This window comes from Somniosus microcephalus, chromosome 8 (genome assembly GCF_052327205.1).
Source record: "Somniosus microcephalus isolate GS21.2 chromosome 8, FLI_Smic_1.0, whole genome shotgun sequence".
Classification (NCBI taxonomy): domain Eukaryota; kingdom Metazoa; phylum Chordata; class Chondrichthyes; order Squaliformes; family Somniosidae; genus Somniosus; species Somniosus microcephalus.
Window position 1 is genome coordinate 76,914,626 of NC_140994.1, and position 18,497 is coordinate 76,933,122.

Here is an 18,497-nt window from a genome sequence, read left to right on the forward strand (position 1 = left end):
CATTTTTGCGGGAAAACCGCCATCTTAACTGACATACCGCCATTGAAGTGGGCGGGGAGAGAAGGAAAGAGCGGGAAACCGCCGATTTCGCAGGAAAACCGCCATCTTAGAAATAAACAAATAAATAAGAATACTTAAAGAAATACTGGTGCTGCTCCCAAGGGAAGAAAGATGCCTAAGCGAGGGAATATTAACGACTTTAATTCTGAAATAGAAGACTGGGCCACGTACGTGGAACGCATAGAGATCTATTGCGAAGCCAACAAAATAGAGGAAGCCGACAAGGCGATAACATTGCTAAACTCGATGGGGGCAAAAACATACGGGCTCTTGAAGCATCTAATAGCACCAGATAAACCAGCGGATCAGACCTTCGAAGAGATTGTGGCTGTGCTGAAGGACCACTTGAACCCCACACCGTTGATGCTGGCTGAACGATTCAAATTCTACGCAAGAACGCAGAGGAAAGACGAAAGCAATGCGGAGTACTTGGTCGAACTGCGTAGGCTAGCGAAATACTGCCAGTTCGGAGGGAATCTGACAGAAGCACTGCGGGACAAGTTCGTATGCGGATTGTCCAAAGAAGGGACGCAGAAGCGACTACTGGAAGAGAACGACCTCACACTGGACAGGGCTGTCCTTATAGCTGCATCGCACGAAGCCGCAGCGAAAGGAACGGCGGAAATGCAACTAAAGGCGGCGGCACTCGGGGTGGACCAAATTACTTCAAGCACAACAAAATGCTACCGTTGTGGGAAGACAACGCATGACCAGAATCAATGCTGGTTTAAGAACCAAGAGTGTAGGAAATGTGGCAAACTGGGTCACATCGCGAAGGTATGCCGGTCAGGGAAGAAGACCAACAATCAAAGGAAGCCACCACAAGAAAAGTACAACAAGGTACACAAGGTGGCTGAGAAGAGTTCAGACGAACAGAATTCAGACTCAGACCCAAACAACCAGGAGCTGGGTAGTCTGAGAATCCACAATGTGGGTAAAGAAACGGATCTACAAACCATCTGGGTCATACTAAAAATAGCTGGAGTCCAAGTAAGGATGGAGCTGGACACTGGATCAGCTCTATCAGTCATCAACCGAAGGGACTACCACCGGCTATTCTCTCACATACCTTTAAGAAATACCAAGTTCGTATTACAGACATACACGGGGCATAACGTATACCCCATGGGGAAAATAAGAGTCAAGGTGAGAGATAAGGGTAAAGAACACCCAAGAATGAACTTGTACGTATTACCTGAAGGAGGACCACCACTTCTAGGACGGGAGTGGATTAAGAAAATAGATATGGAATGGCACTACCCAAAAGCCATAATGAGGGAGGACTCAGTGCAAGCTATCAGCTCAGATTCTGAAATGGATGACGATACGACCAATTCAAATATGGAAGACAAGGCTAAAAGGGACTTGCCGACGATGGGGAAGGAAACGAAGACATGCAGAAGGACGTATGTTACCAAGAAGAATAAAGCTGCAGAGCAGAACTCCAGGTTGACAGAGAATTCTGAGCCTGTTCAAGCAAAGGATTCATTCACGACGGAAGAACACCGAGTTCGGACTCAAACTTATGTCAAAGTACGACAACAATTAGAACAGTTGAGTGACCGTCTCGTACAAGAGATGAAAAATATGGAAAAGTTCTGGGACACCGAATGGGAGAACCTGGAAAGACAACAGAGACAGCTAGCTCAAGCAGAGAGCGACCATAGAGCCATCGTGGCCAAATACCAATCACATTCCCCTGATGCTGTTCAGGAACTAGAATATTTACAGAACGAACCAAAGGAAGAGGAATCTTCAGGAAGCCAGGATTTTATCCCAGTTCATCTCTACGACTCGTTGCAAGCAGAGTGTAACAAGTTGAAAGAACAGTATGAACAGGCCCAGACTACAATCCTGGAAGGGGTTAACTCGGCAACCTCCGAAAAGCTAGTTTTAGTGAAAGCATCTGAACAGCTAAAGGTTGAACATGAGCGAGAATTACAAAGGCTGCAGGAAATGTTTGATGAGCTCCAGGCCAAGACAGACTCATCGGTAGAGATTCCATCCATCGATGAAAAATTAGAGGTGGAAGACATAGCAGAACATGAAATTCAAGATGTCCAAGAACTCATTAAATTATTGAAGGCAACCCAGGACAAATATGAGGCGGCAATGGCCGAGGTTCAACAACTTGAAGAACATATTCAACTAGGAATCCGGGCAGTGGAAGGAAAGGCAACTGGAAGGATCACAGAGACTGTAGGAATGGCCCCTGAACAGGAGTTAGAGAACATCAAGGCGCAACTTCTTCGAGCGCTTAAAACCAAGGTACCGGAGGAAAGGAAGGTGAAAACATTGGAGGGAAAGGTGGATGAAATGGAGAAGACTCTAATCCACAGTGTCCCCGTAGAAGAGTTAACGGCCAGCCAACTCTTACACACGCTGAGGGACAAGACTCCAAAATGGGAACACGAGTTTCAGGGTTCAAAGGGAAAGAATTTGGAGCTTCCAAAAGTCACGGAGATAGCTGAGGTGGCAACACAGCTTTTACAAGGATGCCAAAAGTACGCTGAATTGCGTCAAGGGGAACAGAAGGGGGTGGAAACAGATACTCCAGTAGAAGGATTAAATAGCCTGACAACGAAATCCCCGATGGAAGGGAAGGTATTGAACTCACAAATGAGGCCAGTAGTGAAGGAATGGCAGACATCCCCGGAAGAGCGGAATGAATATGAATGTTTGAAGAAGTCTTTTCAAGAAAGATGGTTAGGGAAGGAACCACCGTCGGCTAACGTCCAGATGGATAAGAAGGAAGTAGAAGGGCCTCTCACTGGCCTAACTCAGGACGACCCCGAATATTACCATGACCTGTTGAGTGACACTGAATATTACGAGGATCTGGTCTGCTCAGTTTGTGATGAAAACTCCCAAAGTGCTGAAATCCGGATGAAGCACTTAAGGTCTAAGGAACATAGAGAGTTGGTGGCGCTACAGCTGGCAGCCGAGAAAGGAGCTCCGAGAGTGTCAAAAAGGCAGAAAAGAAAAAGAAGAAGCAGAAGATAATAACTGTCTAAAATATTAGCACTTCTACCATCTCAGGCGGGACACTACGAAAGGAACTAAATTAGTTGAAAAACTGGAAAATATCAAGACAGCCAGTTGGTTGTAAAAGTCCGCACTGCTGGTTCAACAGGACGAAAGTTCAAGCTGTTACATCAAGAAAAAGGCTATGGAGGAGTCACGCTAGCCATGTGAACCGGCTACACCAAAGAGATGTTGTTTGGAACGAGTCAAGATCAGAGACTGAATCTATGAACTGTTTCCGCAGAGACTGAACCTGTGAACTGTTCCCACCAAGATTATATCTGTAAATTGTTTTATATGACATTGACTCCACCGAGATTATATCTGTAATTTGTTTTATAGGAAGTTGAAGATATGTATGTTTAACGGGGACTCTGTAAGTAATAAGCTAAAAAGGGAGGATTGTAGTGTATGTACCCGTCTACCTTTAAGCGAACTATTGAATGTAACCGTTCACCTTTAAGAGAACTACTTTAGGTGTGGCACTATTTGTTTGGCTTCTGTATACTGTAATACCGATAGTGGCCACACCAGTATATAAGTGTTGTGGCAGGATTGCTGGGGCAGATTCGCCCTGACCTTCAAATAGTAAAGACCTGTTTGTTTGTTACTCCTGAAGTCTGTGTCGTTATTAACCGTACAACCCACAGACTTTACAATCAGCAAACCTGGATATATTCCATTTGGTCGCTCATCCAAATCATTGATATAGATTGTGAATAGCGGAGGCCCAAGCACTGATCCTTGCGGTACCCTACTAGTTACAGCCTGCCAACCCAAAAATGACCCGTTTATTCCTACTCTCTGCCTGTTAACCAATCCTCAATCCATGCTAGTATATTAAACCAATCCCATGAGCCCTAATTTTGTTTAATAAGCTCTTGTGTGGCACCTTATCGAATGCCTTCTGAAAATCCAAATACACCACATCCATTGGTTCCCCCTCATCTATTCTGCTAGTTACAACTTCAAAAAAACTCTAACAGATTCGTCAAACATGATTTCCCTTTCATAAATCCATGTTGATTCTGCCCAATCCTATTATTATTTTCTGAGTGCTCTGTTACCACGTCCTTAATAATAGATTCTAGCATTTTCCCTACCACTGATGTCAGGCTAACTGGTCTATAGTTCCCAGTTTTCACTCGCCCTCCTTTCTTAAATAGTGGGGTTACATTTGCTACCTTCCAATCTGTGGGAACCATTCTAGAATCTATGGCATTTTGGAAGATGACAACCAATGCATCCACTACCTCTATAGCCATCTCTTTTAAAACCTTAGGATGTAGGCCGTCAGGTCCAGGGGATTTATTGGCTTTCAGCCCCATTAATTTCTCCAGTACTTTTTTAAAATAATAATACTCATTTCTTTCAGTTCCTCATTCTCACTAGACCCTTGGTTCGCCATTATTTCCGGGAGGAATTTTGCGTCTTCTTCCGTGAAGACAGACACCTAGGGCTGGATTTTACCAGCCCCGATGAGGCGGGACTGCCAGGAAAGTGGCAGAATTTGGAGGCGGGTGGCAAACCCACCCCCAACCCGCCTCCGTGTCCTCTTGCCAGGAGGCAAGAAGCCGTCCTGCCCCGGGTCCCATCTCCTTGGAGGCAGAAAGGGATTAAAGCCTATTAATTGCCTGTTAACAGGTAGTTAACAGGCAGAAAATAGGTTATCCCCATTTTTCGACCTGAAGTGCGGGTTTCCCGACCTGGGGGAACCCCGCCGGGATGTAGGAGGCAAGTAGGAGGTCTGCGGGGGTCCGAAAGTGTGATGTAGATGTGAGTGATGGATGCAAGTGTGGAGTGGTAATTATGTGAGGTGAGTGTAAAGTGTTAGAAAATGTTAACTTCCCTTTGTTTCTACCTACAGCCTTCAGCCGCTGTGGAGCCAGAGTCCCCAACATCTCCATTGTAGAGATCACAGACTGGCTGTTGCATCCTCCGATACAACATCCTGCTGATTTCTGCAAAGTAGAAAAGTTTGATGAGTCCTGAACACAAGTACTCATCAAACTACACAGAATGTCAATGTTTGACAGCTTCACATAGCTGTCAAATGATGACATTTCTTCTTTCAAAAATTCTTGACAGATGACACATCATATGTTGACGTGCTCTATCACTGACTTCCCCTTAATTGGCCTGCTGAGCCCGCCGGGCGGGCTTAACAACGTCAATCAGGGGAAAATCCCGTCGGTTGGCAAGAAGCTGATGGAGGCGGGACTGAAACCTGGCAAGCAGCAGTCCCGCCTCCAACACGTCTCCATTCATTAAATCCAGCCCAAAGTATTTGTTTAATTTCCCTGCCATTTCCTTAATCCCCATTATAATTTCTCCTGTCTCAGTCTGTAAGGAACCCACATTTACTTTCGCTAATCTTTTCCATTTTACATACCTATAGAAGCTTTTACAGTCTGTTTTTTGTCTCTCGCTAGTTGACTCTCATTCTATTTTACCTTTCTTTATTAATTTCTTGGTCCTCCTTTGTTAATTAACATTAGTTCAGTGCTAAACTCACAGTGCAACGCCGTCCTTGTGGCGTTCGTCCCAGCATGAGGCCCCAATGTAGCGTAGCCGTAGCGTCATTGCAGCAAGAACAACCTGCTCTGAAAGTGGGACTGTCACTTCAGAAAGCAGTGTTGCTCTCTTAATGGGGAACAGCCTTCTAAAATGAAAAAATAAAAATCATTTAAAAGTAGGCGGTTTTTAGCCCTTACAGCTCAACTGCCATCTAAAAAAAAAATTAACATAAAAAAATTCCCAAATGGGAGTCTTCAGTTCTTGAAGCTGAATTCCCTTCCACACCTAAAAAAAAAATGGAAAAGTGCTTCAGCACTAACACAAATGGCTCAGCAAGCCAGGGGGAAAGCATCCAGGGTCTCACATGCAGCACTGCATTTGTGCAGGGGGTCAATACTGCAAGAGAGGTCCTTTACCCACAGGGGCCAGGAGGCCCTCCACATAGAAGGATGTGGGACCAGATCACCGAGGCTGTCACTGCCAGTAGTGTCGCCTCCACCACCTGGCTCCAGTGCCCAAAAAAGTTTCATGACCTCAGACCAGTGGTCAAGGTCAGTGAATGCATCTTCAAAAGCCGTCTCCTACCAACTGTACCACCAGCCTCACACACTGCTCAATACACGATTGCTACCCGCCTTTCCACCCCCGCAATCACTCACCTACCCATTCCTAACTTCACCTCACCCCCTTGGAGGAGACAGGGCTGGCCATTCTTAGCAGGTGCATGGCTGAGCCCTTGGCCAGCGGCGGGCCTGAAAGTATTCAAGATGCTGGTATCCTCATAAGTTATCCTCCTCTCGCATGCACCTCTTGCTTTCCCACCCTCCCCTCAGCACAACTCCACCCTTGTGCCTTCCTCATTTCACACACCCAAGAAATGCAGCCTGCCCAGCCAGTGGGGTGAGTGGCAGGGAAAGAGAGAGAGACACGACAATGATGATGAAGAAGAAGAAGAATATCCCGGCCAGAAAGGGGCTATCTGGTTTGCATCCTTCCTGCTGTTTCCTCCTCTTCCACTTCCTCCTCTTCCTCTTCCCTCTGCGAGTGGGTGCTGTAAATCTTAAGTAAAAGCAGAAAATGCTGGAAATACTCAGCTGGTCAGGCAGCATCTCTACCTGAGACGTGAACTCTGTTTCTCTCTCCACAGATGCTGTCTAACCTGCTGAGTATTTCCAGCATTTTCTGTCTTTTCAGAGGCCTTCCTTGACTTTCCGAGGCCTTACAAGCGTCCAGCAGCACTCCCTGCACACTTAAAATACTTTTAACATGTATTGCACCAAGCCACTATTTCAATAAAATATAAAAAATCCAGTCCAAAAGCTAAGTCCAAAATTACTTGAAAGGTGTGTGTCCCTTTAAGAAGTGCTGACAGCATCTCTGTCAGTTTACTGAATGCTTGCTTTTCAGAGCAAGCTTAGGACCCAACGCTGAACTCAGTGTTAAGGTCGAAGTTTGCACATTTACATCTTCAGGGCCAGCGCTACTACCAGCAGTGCTAATACCCTCACCAAAATGGCGGTCACCAAGTCCCGTGCCAGAGAACGGCACTAGAGTGGTGGTCACCATTTTCACCAGAAAAGCCGGCTCAAACGGATGGCGATAAGCAGCCCAATTTCTAGGCCATAATATTTTGATTTTATTTAAACTTTATTTTGGACTGTAAATATTTTAGTTACTGAGGAAAAAAAAGTGGCAAACATTTTGAGTGATTCAGTTGGTGTAGTGTATGTAACCTGTACTACCTTAAGAGAATACCTTAAGGTGATGGACTACTTTTTGATGGCTCCTGTATATTGTAGTACCGGTGGTGACCACACCGGTATATAAACCCTGCGGAGCAAAGTGTATCTCAGTTCAGCCCTGACCCTCAATCACTAAAGACCTGTTTACTTACTTCTGTAGTCTGTGTCCTGTTATTCAGTATAACTGCATTTGAAAACACAGACTCAACAGTGGCGACGAATCTGATCTTACCTAGCGGCAGTTTTGCATCAAAGGAAGCTTCGTCCTCAGAAATGGGCGTCGAAAAAGGGCATCCGCCCTCAACATCCTGCTGAGCACTGCATCGCACGGGAGGCCATCGGGAACCCGGGTTGGTTTTCTGGCCACGAAGTCAAACATCAGTGAGCATCCCTTCTACGACAGCGGCGGTTAAGCCCGATCGAGCGGCACGGGGGGGAAGTCGGCCGAGTTGTCGGTGGGAGAAGGGGAGGGAAAAGGGCGGAGAACACGACCGCAGCCGGTGTCAGGGGCCGGACTGCAATCGGGGCAGAGACGCGCAGCAGCCAGAAAAGCGTTTATGGTCACAAAGACCGTGGGAGCGGCGGGGAACAAGAGCAACAGCGCGGGAATCGCCATTTTGAGTCGGCGGGGGAAGAAGACAAGCGCGGGAAAAGCCGCCAAGCACGGGAAAAGCCGCCATCTTAAATTAAAAAGAAATTTAAAAAAAATAATAATATCTGAAGGGAAAGGAGAAACTCAGCAAGGATGCCAAAAATGGGTAACATCACTGCTTTTGATAACGATGTGGAAGATTGGGCCACTTATGTGGAACGCATCGAAGTTTACTGTACAACGAATGAGGTACCGGATGATAAGAAAGCACTAACCCTATTAAACTCGATGGGTGCGAAGATGTACGGGTTATTAAGGAACCTTGTAACCCCAGACAAACAGGTAGGGAAGAGTTTCGCGGATATTGTTACTATCCTGCAAGAGCATTTAAACCCCACACCGCTGCTGATAGCGGAACGATTTAAATTCTACAAAAGAATTCAACTTAAAGAAGAAAGCAACGCTGAATTCCAAACAGAACTGCGCAAGTTATCAAAGTACTGCCAGTTCGGAACAGGACTAGCAGACGCACTGAGAGATAAGTTTGTGTGTGGGCTCCTAAGGGAAGGAACCCAGAAGCGGCTGCTAGAGGAAAAGGACATTACGCTGGACAAAGCTTTCAGCATTGCAGCATCCCACGAGGCAGCAGCACGGGGCGCTGCAGAGATACAGCAAAGGCCATTGGAATTCAGCACCAATGAAATGGCATTGGGCGCAGTAAAGTGCTATCGTTGCGGAAGGACAACGCATGACCAGAACCAATGCTGGTTCAAAGATAAAGAATGCAGGCAATGTGGCAAACTTGGTCACATAGCGAGAGTATGCCAGTCAGGAAAGAAGACCAGCAGCAAAAGGTCACCGCAGGAGAAGTACAAAAAAGTACACAAGGTGACAGAGAACAGTTCGGATGAACTGAAGACGGATTCAGACTCCAGCAGTAAGGAACTGGGTTGTCTGAAAATACATAATGTGGGTAACACAGCAGACCACCAAACTATCTGGGTCATGCTTCGGATAGCAGGAGTCCAAGTGAAGATGGAATTGGACACTGGGTCGGCATTAACGGTCATGAATAAGCAAGATTACAAAAGGTTATTCTCGCACATTCCCCTGAGGGATACGGAGATTGTATTGAAAACATACACGGGGCAAATAGTATACCCCATCGGAAAGATAAAAGTAAATGTGGTCTACAATGGTAAAGAAAGTCAGAAAATGGACTTGTATGTGTTACCTGATGGAGGTCCGCCACTACTGGGACGGGAATGGATCCGGAGAATAAATGTGGACTGGCATTCCATACAAGCACTGACTGTAGATGCCTGTAAGGAGGACGACGTCAAACCTAAACGACTGTCCAAAATCTTAGACGATGCTAAGGAGGTGTTCCAACAGGGACTTGGAACACTGAAAGGAATTACGGCAACCATCAAGGTTGAAGAACATGCAAACCCAAAATTTTTCAAAGCCAGACCGGTGCCTTAAGCGATACGACCTGCTGTGGAAGCAGAGCTGGAAGGGCTAGAACATTCAGGGGTACTGTCCAAGGTGGACTGGAGCGAATGGGCTACACCCATTGTTCCTGTCATGAAGCGTTCGTTGAGCAACAAGCCGGGGGAACCTGGGAAGGTTTGCATCTGTGGCGATTTCAAGATCACTGTTAATCCGGTTCTTTACACGGTGCAATATCCGCTTCCGCGGATTGAAGATATCTTCGCTTCGCTGTCTGGCGGGAAACACTTCACCAAGATAGACCTGGCGCAGGCGTACCTACAGATAGAAGTTGATGAAGCGTCACGTCAGTATCTCACGATCAACACACATAAGGGCTTATATCGGTATAATAGACTGGTTTTTGGAGTGGCATCGGCTCCAGCGATTTGGCAAAGGGCCATGGAGCAGGTATTGCAGGGAATCCCAGGCACACAATGCTACCTGGATGACATCCTGATTACAGGAGATAACGATAAGGATCACCTCGCGAATTTGGAGCAGGTGCTCATCAGATTGAAAGAATATGGGCTCAGAGTTAATCACCAGAAATGCGAGTTCTTTCAAAAGCGAATCTCGTACTGCGGCCACGTCATTGACCAGGAGGGGCTCCATAAGTCACCTGACAAGATCGAAGCTGTTGTCAAAGCTCCTGCACCGGAAAATGTATCCCGGTTGAGGTTGTTCCTCGGGTTGGTTAACTATTACCACAAGTTTCTTCCAAATTTATCCACGGTGTTACACCCGCTAAACACTCTTTTGCAAATGGGAATACCATGGAAGTGGAGCGATGATTGTAAGCGGGCTTTTCAAAAGAGCAAGGCACTGATCACCTCTAAGGAAGTGTTGGCTCACTTTAACCCAACGCTGCCTATTCACTTAGCTTGTGATGCTTCTCCATATGGTATCGGGGCAGTGCTCTCACATAAGTTTCCAGATGGCTCGGAAAGGCCAGTCGCTTTCGCATCCAGATCATTGACCTCCGCTGAGCGCAACTATGCTCAGATAGATAGGGAGGCTCTCAGCCTCGTGTGGGGAGTTAAGAAATTTAACCATTACCTGCAAGGCCAAAAGTTTACACTGCTGACAGATCACCAGCCGTTGGTTTCCATTTTCAACCCGAAGAAGGGTGTTCCGGTAATGACAGCGCAGAGGCTTCAGAGATGGTCCCTTTTCCGAGGGGCACATCAATATGATATTGAATTCAAAGGTACAAAGCAACATGGTAATGCTGATGGGCTGTCGCGCCTGCCACTACCTACAGCGGAAGAGGCACCGGCAGTTGACCCTGTCGAGATATTTCACTCGACCATCATCGAATGCTTACCAGTCACCAATGTGGGTATTGAGAGAGAGACCCGAAATGACCCGACACTGTCTCGGGTCTACGACTTGACAGTGAAGGGATGGCCAGCACATGGCAAACCACTGTTACCAGCATTCTCAGCCAGACGAGAACAGCTGTCCGTATGTCAAGGAACATTGATGTATGGAACAAGGGTGATTATTCCTCCTAAAATAAGGGAGAGAGTTTTGAAAGAATTGCACGAAGGTCATCTGGGGGGAGTCAAGATGAAAAGCCTTGCTAGGGCTTATGTGTGGTGGCCAGGTATCGACAAACAAATAGAGGATCTGACTCAAAGCTGCTCAGGGTGCCAAAAAGTTCAAAATGCACCTCCAATTGCACCACTGCATCCGTGGGAATGGCCTTCAGCCCCATGGCAACGTGTGCATATCGACTTTGCAGGTCCATTCATGGATTCCATGTTTTTGATAGCAGTAGACGCACATTCTAAATGGCCAGAAGTGATTAAGATGTCGACCACTACCTCTGAGAAGACGATCGCAGTTCTAAGAACCATATTTGCAAGGAATGGGTTGCCGGAGCAAATATGTTCAGACAACGGACCACAGTTCGTGTCAGAAGAATTCCAGAAATTCATGAAAAAGAATGGGGTGAAACACTATACATCTGCCCCATATCATCCGGCTACAAATGGGTTGGCCGAGGGATTTGTACAAACGTTCAAAAAGGCGATAAAGGCCATGAGTGAAGACCATATTCCACTACAACACAAGGTGGACAATTTCCTAATGGCGTATCGAAATGCCACGCATGCAGTGACAAATCAAAGCCCTGCCATAATGTTCTATAACAGAAGGTTGCAGTCTCGGTTGGATTTGTTAAAACCCAATGTGCGACGGGAAGTCGAAAACAAGCAATTCCAGCATGTAAATAAAAAGGCCACTCGTAGTTTTGAAATAGGACAACCAGTGTTGGCCAGGGACTATAGGGATGATAAATGGCAACCTGCAAAAATTCGTGCATGACAAGGGCCCTTGATGTACACGGTAGACGTTGGAGAGAACGTAATACGACGTCATGCTGACCAACTTGTGGAATCGAGAACAAGGGTCGACCCCATGTCTACGGCAGAGACACCAGTTGAAGAACTTATTGAGCCTGTAGCATCTACCTCAGACTCGAACGTATTGGATGATGTTAAATCCATGGGAGATCAAGTGGATGAGTCACCCCAGCAACGAGAACCAGAGACCCCTGAAAGGCGTTATCCAGGCCGGATCAGGAGGCCTCCTCAGAGACTGAATCTTTGAACAGTTCTTGTGCGTAAATTGTATATATGTTATCCATGTAATGTTTTAATTTGGGGTGTACACTGTTAAGCTAAAAGGGGAGGAATTGTAGTGTATGTAACCTGTACTACCTTAAGAGGATACCTTAAGGTGATGGACTACTTTTTGATGGCTCATGTACATTGTAGTACCGGTGGTGACCACACCGGTATATAAACCCTGCAGAGCAAAGTGTATCTCAGTTCAGCCCTGACCCTCAATCACTGAAGACCTGTTTATTTACTTCTGTAGTCTGTGTCCTGTTATTCAGTATAACTGCATTTGAAAACACAGACTCAACAGTTGGTTCATCAATAATTACAAGCAATTGTTTACATAGGGTTTTCCCATATCGCTGAAAATTCTTCTCTCACAGCCCTATTTTATTTTATCACAGAATCCCCAGGACCCCAATTGTTTGAATATGCAACTAAGATTTGGATGTAGACAGAAATAAGAAGTTATGACACCTTTCATCATCGGTATTTCAAATGAATACTAAAATTAAGATGGTAAGGCAGTCACAGCAGAGATCCGTGCACAAAAGTGACCGCACTGACAGCATAGCTAAGATAAACATTTACATGTGTCAAACATACAGTTCACATGAATAGTCAGGCTTTTAAAACCACGAATCAAACAGAAGGTAACATAAAACTATTGTGCTAAAGTAGAATGTGATGTGGTGCAATAAAAATAGAATCTGTATAGTGGGAATATCATACCAGAAAAGTAACAAATGCTACCCAAGAACAACAGGACAAGTCTCAAAGGAAAGCGAGATGCCCTTGTACACAGGAACTGCAACCTGGGCCAACACAAGTGAGGTGACATTGTTTAATGCATCTCATTTGCACCACCTTGGTAAATAATGTTGCACTGGTGTAATTAAAAATTCATCTACACTTTTCACTGCTATTTATAAGCTGCTTTTACATTAACACATTTTCATTTGGATTCCCGGAGACAGTGTTGCTGAGGTGACTCCAGTTGTTTATACTGTACTGTTAATTCCAATTCCCTTAACCAGGCAGTAAATTCAATGGAATAAAAACAGAAAATACTGGAAATACTCAGCAGGTCAGGCAGCATCTGTAGAGAGAGTTCTTTCTCGACAGATGCTGGCTGCCCTGCTGAGTATTTTCTGTTTTTATTTCAGATTTCCAGCATCCGCAGTATTTTGCTTTAGTAAATTCAATGGCCCCGACATTTACAGAAAAGAATGTGGTGGGGTGGGAGGGAGGAGTTAACACCCTGCGGTTTTAACTACATGACGTATTTGAATTTTTTTTCCAGGTTCCCCGCCCGACAGCTAGCCTGATTGACAGGCTTGGCTGCCTGTCGGGTGAGGAAGGCTGCGGCACAGGGCCACATAGGAGCGATGTGGTGATGGTGGGGGAGGGGGGGGTGATTTAGAGCGTGGTCGGGGGTGGACGGTGATCGTGGTAGGGGAGTTCAAAGAAGATGACAGAGCACGGGGAGGGGGGGGAGATCGCGGGTGGGGAGAGGAGGGGAATCGATAATCACAGGGGGCGCAGTCGGGGGGAGATCGTGGAGGTGGAGAGTGTCAGACAGATCGCAGGGGGTGGTTTACAGGGTTAACTTGTTGGGCCTGGAGGAAACACTCCTGCCCCATAAGCAGTCCTACAGGCACTTAACCTTATGGATCCATACCATCTTGCCTCCTTTTACCTGTCGGATTTCCCAAGGCTAGGGAAACCCAGTCGACAGCAGTTAAAAATAGAAACCTTGTTAAAATGGAGGCAAGCAGCCTCCTTAAAGGGTTTCAAAGACTGACCTGCCTCCTGAGAGCAGATTGAACGCCTGCCACTCATCCTACCGCCGTTCAAACCGGAAGTGGGCGAGTTCGAGGCGTGTTGGGTTCGCATTTGAAATTTTAGATCGTTTTGCTTCCCACCTGACCCAAACCCACCCATTTTGGAGGGTTAAAATTACCCCAAGACTCATATTCTCATGGATCCATGGGGGGGGGCATTTTAACCCCAAAGTACAGTCAGCTGGAAGCAGGTGGGAAGTTAAAATAAGTTAAATTTGGATCACGACCACAACCCAGCTCCAATGCACCATTTCTGGTTTTAATGGAGGTGCGTTTGGATGCTCTCCAAAGTAAGGATTTTTAGTTAGTGCAGGCGGGTGGGTAGTTATCACAGCAATTAACAGCCTTAAGAAATATTGATGCGGTCTTTTTGAATTGAATTTGATTTACCTTAAATTTAACATCTCTAGCTATAGTTTCCCGGGGCTTGGGAAACCCGGCAGCTGAATGGAGGCACGAAGGGCCAGATCCAGCAGGTAAGTACCTTTACAGCACTGCTTGTGGGCCAGGGAAAGCAGCAGTGCTTCCCCCCAGCCCCCCAAGCTAACCCGTAAACCTCCGCGATCTGTCCGACCCACCACGCAATCTGTCTGAACCCACCACACCCGCGATCTTCCCACTCCCCCAGTGATCTGCCCACTCCCCTGCCGACCACTTACCTCCTCCCAATAACTGGGCCCCTGCCAACGACAGATCCCAGGCTGCGGCCTGGAACGCAGGCCAACCCGCCCGACAGCCAGCCAGCCTTCAATCTGGCTGTCTGCATCTGGGAAACAGATATTTAAAAAAAAAATCAGGTCCTATCATTGCCTCCGGGAAATCTGTACTTCTAGTTTCCCGGCCTCTACTCTCCCCCGCCCTGTCACCTTTTCACCTCCAAGTTATTATCAGGGCCAGTGGGTCTGTTGTCAGTATGTAGGGGATGGATTTAGCAGCATAAACACAAGTAGCCAGCTCATGGAAACTAGTCTCATGAAATCCAAATTCAAATGGTGCCAGTATAAAAGAAGCTATAATCTTTAAGATCCTGAAATTGTGCTGTGAGATACTAGCATACAACTGCTTCATGCAATATTCCTGTCACTGTTATTTTAGTGAAATAGTTAACAGGTTTAAAACAAATGGATTACCAGCTCCTTTAAATTGCAGAGAGAAGAGTTTCAGGTGAATGCATTAAGTTTATGCTGGTATCCCATAGGCTTAGGATAACAAAAATATTTTGCTGCATGATATTAGATACCGACATCTGGAGGCAGCCATTGTACATGGGATTTGATAATTGTCTTTTATATTTTAATATATTGGGAGGTATGATACACATAAATGAACTTTAATTTCCAGTAAAAGAAACCCTGCAAGATTTTCTGTGGAGAAATGATACTAATTTGCAAGAAAAGCACACAGTTTTATCATTTCTTCTGCTGACACATTGCTTGAATTAGGGCTGTAATATTCATTTGCCATAAAAGGTCTCTACCACAAATAGCCACAGCCGTTTGATTGTCCTCCTGCTGTAACTTCAATGGGAGTTTGCTAGAGTGAGCAGAAACTAGACCAGCACTCAGATATGCCAGGTCCCAACTTAGCACTGAAGTATCCAGCTGGCAGTGTGGGGCGGAGTCTCAGCCCACCCAAACGAGGCCATTGTAGTAAGGGGGATGGGAGTCGGGGCGCGGAATCCTAATGTCTAGTGTTCCTGTGCCCTAGGACCTCAAATGAGTCCAACATATGGTTGGTAGCGGTATGACCAAGTGTACCTCCCCAACAGCGGCAGAAATGGGGAGCGTCTGCAGACCCAGACTGGGATCGAAGTACAGGACCCCCGAAGACAACATTTTTTCAAAATCAAAAGAAACGCTGTATGGTGGCAACTATATGTTCTTTCCATGCAGGCCCCAACACTCCTCCCGTCTCCAGCCACACCAGCCAGGCCTATGTATGTTCCTAATGGCAGAATCCCTAGATCCGCTCTTGGCTGCCTGGTACCCGCCATTAGAAACACGCAAGATTCCTCTGACAGACCCGTGCCTTTGGCAAGTTCACCAGGTGGGTGCATCACAACACTTACATCAGGATCCACCCCACTCCTGATTTTTAGTTCCTCTCATTTCCTCTGAGACTCATATAACAGTAATGATAATTTCAATCAAATTACGGTTATTAACCTAACAATAACCATTTCCACCTCGAAACAGCTAGAACCTAAATCCATAAGTCAATGAGAGTTTAAACATCCAAATTCTCTGATGACAAGTAAATCAAAGCTTCTATGAAATATACTTATTTGCAGGTGTTTGGCCAATCCAGCTACCATTGCAAATTATTATACAGTTGATGGCTCAGATTTGGAAGTCAGCGGCGAAACAATGGCGCTCGCTGTTCCTTACGCTTACAGCGGCCCACGGACTTTTCGTGGGCTTTTACAAGGCAATTTATGGTCATCGAGAGTCCGATACAGTGCGGCATCCTCTACGGGGATCGGGGAATCTGTGTCAATAGGGAAAGCAACAGCGGGTCCCTTCAACCAATCAGATTGATGAATCATTACCAAGGGATGCAGAGTCTAGCATATGTAATTCAATGTAAAATTATGTACAGAAAGCAAAATAAAGAGAGGGAAAGAAAGATGGGATTAAGAGAGAGAGATAAAAGAGACAGAAAGAAAAAAAATTAAAATAAAAACATTTTTTTAATTCTCCAACAATAATTAAAATCTGAATGAATGAGCCGACAAACTTGTAAAAGTAAACTTTCAATTCCATAGATGTTGTTGGGTAGTAATTAAAACTTATCACACCATTAAAAATTCACTTACACTTGAATGGACAAGGCCTAAATTTTCTAGCGTATTTAGTGGATACCTAGTGGGTAAATATCCTAACTTTACGCCTTTCATGGGTTTGAATGCCAAATCTCTCGGCAACGTACTGTCATGTTGCAGCGTGTAGAGCAGCAGGGAAAATCGGACAGCAACTTTCTGATTTCTGCGTTTAATTGCACATGTGCGGTCTCCGGAAGTTGCTGCCCAATTTATCCCTAATAACGGTGAGCGCTGATAGCCTCACCATTATTCCTTGCACAAAATCCAGGCATATATGATGTAAATGATGTCAGAGGATGAACTTTATAGTGAATATCAACTATTGATCACTGGGTATAATTCAGCAGTTCGATTCTCATTCTTTTACGCTTTTACATTGTTAGGTGAGTTGCTTCGCTTTACAGTTGTGTGCCAACAGATTTGCTAAATTGTAATTAAGCACAATTAGTTTCAACCCTATAGGGTAGGTGTTTATAATAGGTGGACCTTGCTTTACAGCCAACAATGGATTCCTGAACCTTGGAAGTCAGTTTATCCTTCTATTAGTTTGTTCAATCAAGAGCGTAAACTCTGCTCTTCTGGGATTGATGTGACTCAGGGGTTTCCCCACACCTATTGTGCCTCAGAGTTCTCCCTCCCACCCTATGCAAATCTTCTTCCTTATTAGCCCTCTTAGAATCATCAAATGGTTACAGCGCAGAAGGAGGCCATTCGGCCTGTGCCGACTCTCTGCAAGAGCACTTCAGCTAGTCCCACTCCCCCACCCTTTCTCCGTAGCCCTGCAAATTTTTTTCCTTCAGATACTTATCCAATTCCCTTTTGAAAGCCATGTTTGAATCTGCCTCCATCATCCCTTCAGGCAGTACATTCCAGATCCTAACCACTCGCTGCGTAAAAAAGTTTTTCCTCATGCCGCCTTTGGTTCTTCCGCCAATCACCTTGAATCTGTGGCCTCTGGTTCGTGACCCTTCCACCAATGGGAACAGTTTCTCTATCTACTCTGTCTAGACCCCTCATGATTTTGAACACCTCTATCAAATCTCCTCTCAACCTTCTCTGCTCCAAGGAGAACAACCCCAGCTTCTCCAGTCCATCTACGTAACTGAAGTGCCTCATCCCTGGAACCATTCTTGTAAATCTTTTCTGCACCCTCTCTCTGGCCTTCACATCCTCCTAAAGTGCGGTGCCCAGAATTGGGCACAATACTCCAGTTGAGGCCGAACCAGTGTTTTATAAAGGTTCATCATAACTTCCTTGCTTTTGTACTCTATACCTCTAATTATGAAGCCCAGGATCCCGTATGCTTTTTTAACCGCTTTCTCAACCTGCCCTGCCACCTTCAATGATTTGTGCACACATACCCCCAGATCTCTCTGTTCATGTACCCCCTTTAGGATTGTACCCTTTAGTTCATATTGCCTCTCCTCGTTCTTCGTAACAAAATGTATCACTTTGCACTTTTCTGCGTTAAATTTCATCTGCCACGTGTCCGCCCATTCCATCAGCCTGTCTATGTCCTCTTGAAGTCTATCACTATCCTCCTCATTGTTCACTATACTTCCAAATTTTGTGTCATCTGCAAATTTTGAAATTGTGCCCTGTACTCCCAAGTCCAAGTCATTAATATATATCAAGAAAAGCAGTGGTCCTAGAACCGACCCCTGGGGAACACCACTGTGTACCTTTCTTCCAATCCAAAAAACAACCGTTCACCACTACTCTCTGTTTCCTGTTATTTAGCCAATTTTGTATCCATGCTGCCACTGTCCCTTTTATTCC